At 35.6% G+C, this 10,998-nt stretch overlaps 1 non-coding gene across 1 annotated transcript; it reads left to right on the top strand.

Annotated features, from left to right (window-relative positions):
- Window positions 1–3,001: 3,001 nt before the first annotated feature.
- Window positions 3,002–3,104, top strand: LOC118150780 (U6 spliceosomal RNA). Its single transcript, XR_004738920.1, has one exon. It is a non-coding gene; the product is annotated as a U6 spliceosomal RNA (small nuclear RNA).
- Window positions 3,105–10,998: the final 7,894 nt, after the last annotated feature.

Genomic DNA, 10,998 nt, shown 5'->3' with positions numbered 1-10,998 from the left:
CCATTTCTATTCAATATAGTATCAGAAGTTCTAGCCAAAGCAATCAGTCAAGAAAAAGAAATAAAGGGTATTCAACTAGAAAAAGAGGAAGTCAAATTACCTCTATTTGCTGATGACATGATTGTATATTTAGAACACCCCATCATCTCAGCCCAAAATCTCCTTAAGCTGATAAGCAACTTCAGCAAAGTCTCAGGATACAAAATCAATGTGCAGAAATCACAAGCATTCCTATACGCCAACAACAGACAAGCAGAGAGCCAAATCATGAGCAAACTCCCATTCACAATTGGTACAAAGATAATAAAATACCTAGCAATACAACTAACAAAGGATGTGAAGGACCTCTTCAAGGAGAACTACAAACCACTGCTCAAGGAAGTGAGAGAGAACATAAATGGATGGAAAAACTTTCCATGTTCCTGATTAGGAAGAATCAATATCATGAAAATGGCCATAATGTCCAAAGTAATTTATAGATTCAATGCTATATCCATCAAGCTACCATTGACCTTCTTCACAAAACTGAAAAAAACCACTTTAAACTTCATATGGAACCAAAAGAGAGCCCGCATAGCCAAGTAAATCCTAAGCAAAAAGAACAAAGCTGAAAGCATCACGCTAAGTGACTTCAAGCTATACTACAAGGCTACAGTAATCAAAACAGCATTGTACTGGTACCAAAACAGAGACATAGACCAATGGAATGGAACAAAGGCCTCAGAAGTAATGCCAGACATCTACAACCATCTGATCTTTGACAAACCTGACAAAAACAAGTAATGGGGAAAGGATTCCCTGTTTAATAAATGGTGTTGGGAAAACTGGCAGAAATGTGCAGAAAGCTGAAACTGGACCCCTTCCTTACACCTTACACTAAAATTACCTCCAGATGGATTAAAGATTTAAACATAAAACCTAACACCATAAAAACTGAGAAGAAAACCTAGGCAAAACCATTCAGAACGTAGGCATAGGCAAGGACTTCATGAGTAAAACACCAAAAGCAATGGCAACAAAAGCCAAAATAGACAAATGGGATGTAATTAAACTTAAGAGCTTCTGTACAGCAAAAGAAGCAATGATTAGAGTGAACCAGCAACCAACAGAATGGGAAAAAGTTTTTGCAATCTACCCATCTGACAAAGGGCTAATATCCAGAATCTACAAAGAACTACAGCATATTTACAAGAAGAAAAAACAAACCCATTCAAAAATGGGCAAAAGATATGAAGAGACACTTTGCAAAAGACATTTGTGAGGCCAACAAACATATGTAAAAAAAAATGCTCATCATCACTGGTCATTAGAGAAATGCAAATCAAAACCACATTGAGATACCATCTCATGCCAGTTAGAATGGCAATCATTAAAAATCTGGAGACAACAGATGCTGGAGAGGATGTGAAGAAATAGGAACACTGTTACACTATTGGTGGAGTGTAAATAAGTTCAACCATTGTGGAAGACAGTGTGGCAATTCCTCAAGGATCTCGAAATAGAAATTCTATTTGATCCAGGAACCCCATTACTGGGTATATACCCAAAGGATTATAAATCATTCTTTTATAAAGACACATGCACACATATGTTTATTACGGCAACGTCTACAATAGCAAAGACCTGGAACAAACCCAAATGCCCATTAATGACAGACTGGACAAAGAAAATGTGGCAGATTAACACCATGGAATACTATGCAGCCATAAAAAAGGATGAGTTACGTCCTTTGTAGAGATATGGATGAATCTGGAAACCATCATTCTCAGCAAACTGACACAAGAAGAGAAAACCAAACACCACATGTTGTCAGTCATAGGCAGGTGTTGAACAATGAGAACACATGGGCATGGGGAGGGGAACGTCACACACTGGGGTCTGTTGGGGGGTGGGGGTCTAGGGACACTTGGGGGTGGAGAGTATGGGGAGGGATAACACTGGGAGAAATGCCTGATGTCGGTGATCGGGGGATGGAGACAGCAAACCACAATGGCATAGATGTACTATGCAACAATCCTGCAGGATCTGCACATGTACCGCAGAACTTAAAGTACCATTAAAAAAAGAAAGATATTAAGTGAAAGTCTAACAAAACATGCATAGGACATGTATGCTGAAAATTACAAAAATCTAAGGAAGGAAATCAAACATAAATGAAAGATGAGGCATGTATTGTATATGGATTAGAAGATTCAATACAGTTAATTCTCCCCAAATTGCTATATAGGTTTAACACAATTTCTATTAAAAATACCAGCAAGATTTTTTATAGATATAGACAAGATTATTATAAAATTTGTATGGAAAGTCAAAAACACGATTCTTAAAAATAAGAATAAAATGGGAGGAATCAGTATACCCAATTTCAAGAGTTGTTATGTAGCGACGGTAATCAAGACTTTGCTATAGAAGCGGTATAGATACATAAGTCCATGGAATAGAATAGAGAGCTCACAAATAGACTCACACCAATATATCAAACTGTTTTTTGACAAACGTACAAAAGTAACTCAATGGAAGAAATATTCTTTCCAACAAATGGCGCTAGAGCAAGACATATGAACAAAAAAAATGACGTGAACAAAACAATGAACAAAAATATGAACAAAAGTGACATATAAACAAAAAGTATAGGCAAAAATACGAACTACAACCTAAACGTCACACATTATACAAAAATTAACTCAAAATGGATCATTGAAGTTAGGTGAAATATACATTTATAAAAATTTTAGAATATAATATAAGAGAAAACTTTAGGACCTAGATTTCATGAAGGGTTCTTAGGTATGACAACAAAAGCACAATCCATAAAGGAAAAAATGAATAAATTAACAACTTTAATTCTGTGAAAGACTGTTTGAAGAGGATGATAAAATAAGCTATGTTTACAAACAACATATCTGACAAAGGACTCATATGAAGAATACATAGTGAATTCTCAAAACTCAAAATTAAAAAAAAATAAACACTCCCATTACAAAATGGGTAAGAGGTCTACTTGCTTCAGCAGCACGCATACTAAAATTGGAATGATATGGACAAGATTAGCATGGCCCCTGCACAAGAAAATAGGTAAAAGCAGAGTCATCTCACCAAATAAAATATATAATTAACAAATAAGCACATGAAAATATGTTCAATATCATAAGACATTAGGAATATGCAAACTTAATCCACAAAAGATATTACTGCACATTTATTAGATTGGCTAAAGAAAAAAAAAATGACAGATGATGCTAGTGAGGATGCAGAGAAACTGAATCTCATACATTGCTGGTGGGAATGTAAAATCTCACAGCCACTCTGGAAAACAGTTTGGCAGTTTCTTAAAAACTACATATTGCAATTACCCTATGACCCAGTAATTGCAATCTTAGGCTTTTCATTTCCAGAGAAATGAAGACTGATGGTTGCACAGAAACTTATATACCACCGTTCACAGAGCTTTGTTTGTAGTAGACCAAAACTGAAAACCACCAAAATGTCCCTCAGTTGGTGAATGTGTAAACAAACAGTGGTATATCCTTTACTGCTGAAATGCTACTCAACAATAAAAATGTGTACATTTATGATACATAACAACTAGGATTTGTCTCAAGAACATGCTGAGTGAAAAAAAGCTAATCTCAAGAGGTTTCAGGTTGTATGATTTCATTTACATACCTTTCTCAAGATGATAAAGTTACAGAGATGGAAAGCAGATCAGTGGTTGCCAGGTGTTAGGAATGATGAAGGGATGGAGTATTGGGTATGACTAATAAGAGGTAGCAATATCGATCCTTGTGGTGATGATATAGTTCTATATTTTGATTGTGGTGGCAATTCCACTTAATATATATATTAAATTATATATATTTTACCAATGTCAAATTCCTGATTCTGATATTGTACTACAGTTATCTAATTTGCAACCATTGAAGGAAATCGGGTGAAGGGTACATAGGCTTCTGTACTATTTTTCCACTTTTTGTAAATCTAGAATTATTTAAAAATGAAAAGTTAAAAAATGTACAGAGAAAACTAGATGGACCACCCATATACCTACCATTGAGTTTACCCAATCATAAAAATTTGCCATATTTGAACATTTCATTTTTAAATTAACATGCAATAAAATTGACTTTTTGGTGTATAGTTGTATGAATTTTAATATATGTGCAGATTTGTGTTACCAGCATGATTAGAATTTGTTTTGACCACAATTAGAATCAAATACACTTCGTAACCCTAAAACCTCCCTTGTGCTATCCTTTTGTAGTCTCACCTTCCCCCTACACCTAACCTCTGGCACACACTGCTATGTTCTTTGTCCCTATTGTTTTTCTTTCTAGAATGCCATATTAATGGAATCCTACACTATGCAGTCTATCGAGGCTGACGTCTTTCACTTAGCATAAGAAATTTGAGTTATCCAAGTTGTTGTGTTTAACAGTAGTTCATTGACGTTATTGCTAAGTAGTATTCTATTGTGTGGATGTAGCTCAGAGAGTTTATACGTTTATTTGAGCTGTTGAAGGACACTTAGACAGTTTTTATTTTTGCAGATTATGAACAGAGTTGCTCTAAAAGTTTATGTATACATTTTTATGAATAGTTTTTCTATTGAGATATAATTCACATACCATACAACTCACTCCTTTAAAATGCACAATTCGGTGGATTTGAGTCTATTTTACAAGGTAGTGCAGCCATCACTAACTACTATATAATTACAGAACATTTCAACAACCCCCGAGAAATTCATGCCCATTAGCAGTCACTTCTTTCTTCCTACTCCCAGTCCAAGACAACCACTAATGTACTTTCTGTCTCTATAGATTTGCCTGTTTTAGACATTTCATATAAATAGAGTCATATAATGTGTGGCCTTTTGTGCCTGGCTTCCTTCACTTCGCATAATGTTTTTAAGGCTCATCTATGTTGTAATATATATCAGTAGTTTATTCCTTTTTATTGCTAACTAATATTCCATTGTAGGGATATACCATAATTTGTTTACCTGTTCATCAGTGGATGGACAGTTGTTTCCACTTTTTGGCTACTATGCATAACACTGCTATGAACATTTAGATACAAGTTTTTACGTGGACATATGTTTGCGTTTCTCTTGATTATGCAGAATTAAGTGTAAAATTACTGAGCTATGTTGTAACTCTGTGTTTAACCTTTTGAGAAACTGCCAAACCATTTTCCAAGGTGGCTGTGTTAGTTTATATTCTCACCAGTAATGAGGGTTCAATTTCTGCCCATTCCCATCAATGCTTGTAGTTGTCGTCTGTATTTTTTTTAAATTAGTCATCCTGGTAGCTATGAAATAATGTCTAACTATGGTTTTGATTTGCATTACCCTAATGGTTAATGGAATTGAATGTCTTTTCATGTGCTTAATAGGCACCTCTATATCTTCTTTAGAGAAATATCTATTCAAATCCTTTGCCCATTTTCAAATTGGGTTGTCTTGTTATTGTTGAGTTGCAAAAGCTCTTTATACATTCTGGATATAAGTCCTTTATTAAACATATGATTTGCCAATATTTTCTTCTATTATGAATGTTGTCTTTTTCTTGTATTCATGGTGTCCTTTGATGCTCAAAAGCTTTAAATTTTGATAAAATCCAATATATTTTCTTTAATTCTTTGTGCTTTAGCTATTATATCTAAAAATACCATTGCCTAATCCGAGGTCAGTCACAAAGATTTACACCCATGTTTCCTTTTAAGAATTTTAGTTTTTAGTTCTTACATTTAGGTCTTTGATTCGTTTTGAGTTAATTTGTTCATATGGTTGTAGTGGCATTTATAACTTTCTTTCTCCACTATGTATTCCATATTCACCAGGGATTTTTGTTTTTGTTTTGCTTGCCTGTTTGGGTTTTTTGTTTGTTTGTTTATTTACCCTATAGCATAATCCCAATTTTTATTTCAAGAAAAACTGAGCCTTTGATAGTTTGCCTGTATTGTATTGCTGTAACTTTCCAGTGGTGGAAATACTATTACCTTTGGAATTAAAAATTATAACCACACCAAGTCCAAGGTTGCAGGGAGTGAAGTAACTTTTTGTGAGTGGGTCATTAGGTGTAATAATGATTGATGCCATCTCTATTTCCACTATTTGGTAGCCTGGCTATAAGAGAGATATTGGTTGCCAGTTCAGAGCACAACTATATCCATAGAACAGTACTTCAACTTCTCCTAGTTAAGGCTGTAACTGATTCAGTGTTAGGTAATGCACCATTCAATTAGGCTATCTGCTTTGGAGGGATGGCATCCATGGTAAGATCTGTGAAACCCATGAATATGAGACTATTGTCTCTCTTTTTGTTTTCTGTCTGATAAATGAATTATTTAATTAGAATGCATGTTGCAAAGATACTGTAATGATGAATAAGATATTCAGTAAATCCATGGATGGTGGTACTTGTGGATAGGCAATGTGAGCACGTATAAAAAATAGTTGTCTATTCCATTGAGGGAAAATATCTGCCTCCCAAATGATAGTTGTAGTTATACTGTTATCAGATAGACATATGGTTATACTGGCTTATGGTTCCAAATTAGCAGCTCAGCAGTGGTGTGTGCTAGAGGCAGATTGGGCACTCAGCAGTGGCTATAGCTAGACTAGTTTTTTGATAAGAGGAACCTCATGTTATTCAGCTATATGTATCTTACACCCTTACCATCATGGCCATTTTATTCATCAGCCATAGCGAGCAAGCTCTAATGTAGCTGGGCAAGGACATCTACAGATGAAATGTCTATTTTCTCAAAAAATTTTAGGACATGCTTAGTCCTGATCTTATATATCAGTTCTATTTGAAAGGAAATGCTGCTATGCATGCTCAACTTTATGTCTTGGCAGATCAAATAAGACCCATATACGAAGGGAACCTTGGGTTCTAGGGTCATTTTGTTTCCCATGGTCAGGCATTAAATTCTTACCCATAACACACAAGAAAATTGAGAGCTACTTTACAATATAAGAGGCTTTTCTTTAAAACTTTTGAGGGATGAGGAGAAATTTATACAAATGAGTCTCCTATTAGGGCTTGCTACCATCTCTATATAACAACCTGAGCTGCTATAGATATTTTTGAGCACCACTGGATCTGTTGAGTCATAAAGGCCAAGTGTCAGAGGTAACATGAACCCTCCAGGTTCTAGCAGTATTATGTCCATTAGGATGGTGTGATCATCAAGGTGCCTAGATTCAGCTAAAGACCCAGAAAGTTGGTGAACTTATGAAATAAGACCCTTAGCATATACTGATGTCAGAGGGTATACTTAGGATATATAGTAATGGTAAACTGATGAAAGCAACTTGTTTTCTGTTTTATGGCTATTGAGATAGAGAAAATGTCCGATTGGTAACTGCAAATGAGGTTCTAAGAGCTATGTTTATTTGGTGAGGTAAACATATCCTTGATGTTGGATCAGGACATCCTAATGGTGTAGCCACTATTAAGGGTTTGTTTGTTAACTATTAAAGTCCTACATGATCTGAGTTTGGTGAACCACTTATCAATAGGACTGAAAGGAGGATGATAGCTAGGATGACTTCTTAAGAAGTTGTTTGGGCTACTGCTCATAGTGCATTTTATATATATATATATATGAGATACATACAACTTTACATATATATTTTCTGTATTCAGCCATTCTTGCATTTCTATAAAGAAATACCCAAGACTGGATAATTTATAAAGAAAAGAGGTTTAATTAGCTCATGGTTTTGTAGGCCGCACTGGAAGCATATCTCCAACTTTAGCTTCTGGGGAGGTCCCAGGAAGCTTATCATTATGACAAAAGGCAAAGTGGGAGCTGGCACTTCACATGGTGAAAGCCAGAGTGAGAGTGAGAGCGAGAGCGAGACAGAGAGAGAGAGAACACACATACATGAATGTGTTGGAGGGGAGGTGCCATGCACTTTTCAATGACCGAACCAGATCTCAGGAGAATTTACTATCAGGAAGGCAGCACCAAGCCATGAGGGATCCATCCCCATGATCCAAATACCTCCCACCAGGTCCAGCACTGGGGACTACAGTTCAACATGAGACTTGGCAGAGACAAATATCCAAACTATATCAATATCTATGTGATATATATAGATATAAGGACACTAATGTTTTGTCAGTTAAGTTTCAAATATCTTTTCTCAGTCTGTTATTTATTTTTTTAATGTTTAAATGCTGTCTTTTGCCTTTAGAGGTTGGAAATTTTTATGAAATCAAATTTATCCATATTTTCCAATAAGACCTCTGCTTTCTGTATCTTAAGAAATTATTTTCTACCATAAGGATTTAAAGGGAATCTTTTATGCTTCATTCTAATAATTTTAAAGTTTTGTTCTTTATTCAGGTCTTTAAAACATCTGGAGTTTATTTTTGTGTATAGTATAAGGGAAGTAGCTAATTAAATTTTTTTCCATATGAAAGTTAATTATCTTCATACCATCTATTGAATACTCTATGCTTTCCTTACTTTATACAATTCAAAAAATACCCAAACCTATTGTATGTTAGATATTGTTCTGGGCACTTAAAATGCAGTAATAAAAATATAGACAAAAGTAGTCCTATTGGTAATGTGAATTATATTTGTCATTAAAGCTGCTAGAATATTCCTACCCTCTTGAAGCTTATATTATACATTGAGGAAGTATGTAATTAATAAGTATATTACATAGTATGTTGGAGATGATAAATGTTATGGAAAAAATAAAGAGAGTAAAAAAATTTGAAGTGCTGGGTTAAGAGAGAAGGTTGTAACTTTAAATCAGGTAGTCTAGGTTGGTCTTGTTGAGAAGTCCACCTTTGGGTGAAGACGTGAAGAAGTGAAGGAGTTTGCATATTAATATTTGGGGGATAATAAAAGTTAATACTTATACATACTATGTGCCAGGGTCTGTTCTAAACACTATATGTATATATTTGCTCATTTACTCCTCGTAACAACTGAGAATCCTACTGTTATTATCATCGTCTTCATGTGACAGATGGGTGAAATGAAGCACAGGAAGGTTAAGTACCTCACCCAAGGTCCCCAGCTAATAGAATCAGAATTTGAACCTAGGTGGTCTGGTTCCAGAGCCCATGGTTTTACCACTATCTTATGATATAGCAAGTTGCTGTTTATGCTGGTATCTGTTTTGTTTAATTAATCTTTGTCCTCCAGGCAAACACCACACCATCTTAATCACTACAGCTTCATAACGAATTTTCATGGGGCAGATATTGGCTTCTGATTGCTCTTTTTAACAATGTTCTTGGCTACTCTTAGAGTTTTATATTCTTCCACAACAATTTTGAAGTAATTTTTTTGAATTTCACTAAAATTCCTGTTGGGGCTGTTATTGGAATCTATGTATAGATTACTTTGGGGAGGATTGATACCTTGCAGCATTGCATCTTGTTATCCACGAGCCTGGTCTGACTTTGCATTTATTCACAGCTTCTGTTACGTTTTTTTAATAGTTTTGCAATTTTCTCAATAAAGGCCCTATGCATAAACAATCTTGTACTATGTTCCAGCCTCATTTCCTGTTTGCTTACTCTGTTCCACCCTAGATCCTACTCTCTGTGCTTCTGATTGGTAACGTAAACTGATAATTTTTTGGTGTTGTGTGTGTGTGTGTGTGTGTGTGTGTGTGTGAGAGAGAGAGAGAGAGAGAGAGAGAGAGAGAGAGAGAGATGGATGAGCAGTTTCTTGACCCTGCTCTTCAAGCTGAGTTTGATTAACCCAGACTGCAGCATGTCAAGAAAGATCTAAGGCTTCCTTCATGATTTTTGCAAGATGTGTAGTCCTTTCCTCAATGAGTCATCAAACCCCTCAGGGGCAGTGATGGATGTTTCCTACACTGTCCTGCCTGTGTTACAGCGCACATGGCAAGTAATCAAAAGGTCTTATTGCTACATTTTTGACATGGAGTTGCTATTCTTTTTCTTAAATCACTTCACTCCATTGAGCCCTCAACCATGACTCTCCCTTAACCTTCAAAGTTGACTTCCATATTGAAAGATGTACTTTTTTTCACATCTGAGACCTTCTCTTTTGCCAGTAGCTTGCTTACTCTGAAGAAGTGAGAAAGAGGGACTTGGTGAGTAGCTGAGAGCTCTTTGAGAAGAAATACCTTTTTGAGATGATCTCGTCCAACTTTTGCAAAAGTTTTTTATCCCCATAGAGCATGTTCTGGGGTGACCAAAATATTCTGAGCTTCAAAAAAATAGGTGGAAGCTCTGTATTCCAGTTTTTTTTTTCTTTTTGAGACACACATTATAGTTTGTATTAAGGGCCCTGACAAGTTTTATGATAAGCAAAACTACCTTTGTTCAGCGCATAACTTTTCAATCATTTTTCATCACAGAATTTTCTTCTGTTTTAAGGAACATCTATTAATGCCCATATACCTCAAACAAGGAAATATTGATTCTGCCTATCCCTCTGCTCTCTGGTATATATGAAGCAAACAAAGTCATTTATCCTAGGCTGTCTCATAAAGACATTTTTCAGCTTCCACAGTAGCATTGCAAAGCCTATATTATGAGGAAATTTCCTAAAATACATTCCAAATGCTTCTTGTTTAAGTTTTATTATCCCCTCCACTGCTGTATCTTCACCAGAAATAAAATGATTTTGAGTTCTGATGCAAAATTAATTGCTACATATTTACTGAAGAGGTTTTAAAACATTAGCCTTATTAGAATTTCCATATTTCCCTGTTTTTATTCCTTAATTTTTCTGCCTCTAGCGTGAATAATGTTGATTTTTCATGAGATTGCCACAAGGTAAGGCAACAACGCATGGAAGAAAACAGGGCAGACACACGCATTCCCCTGGGGTACTTGTATAGTAACCAAGAAATCAGCAGCAAGGTATTGGGAGGACTTAACTAGGCAGGTTGAACATTTGAGGCTGTCCACCCAACTAACAGACAGCTCCAGGCTTTGCTGAGTCAACACCTTTCACAGAAGAAAGACATATTTTCAATCCTACTTG

This window comes from Callithrix jacchus, chromosome X, assembly GCF_049354715.1.
Source record: "Callithrix jacchus isolate 240 chromosome X, calJac240_pri, whole genome shotgun sequence".
Lineage (NCBI taxonomy): Eukaryota > Metazoa > Chordata > Mammalia > Primates > Cebidae > Callithrix > Callithrix jacchus.
This window is presented reverse-complemented; position numbering and strand designations above follow the sequence as displayed.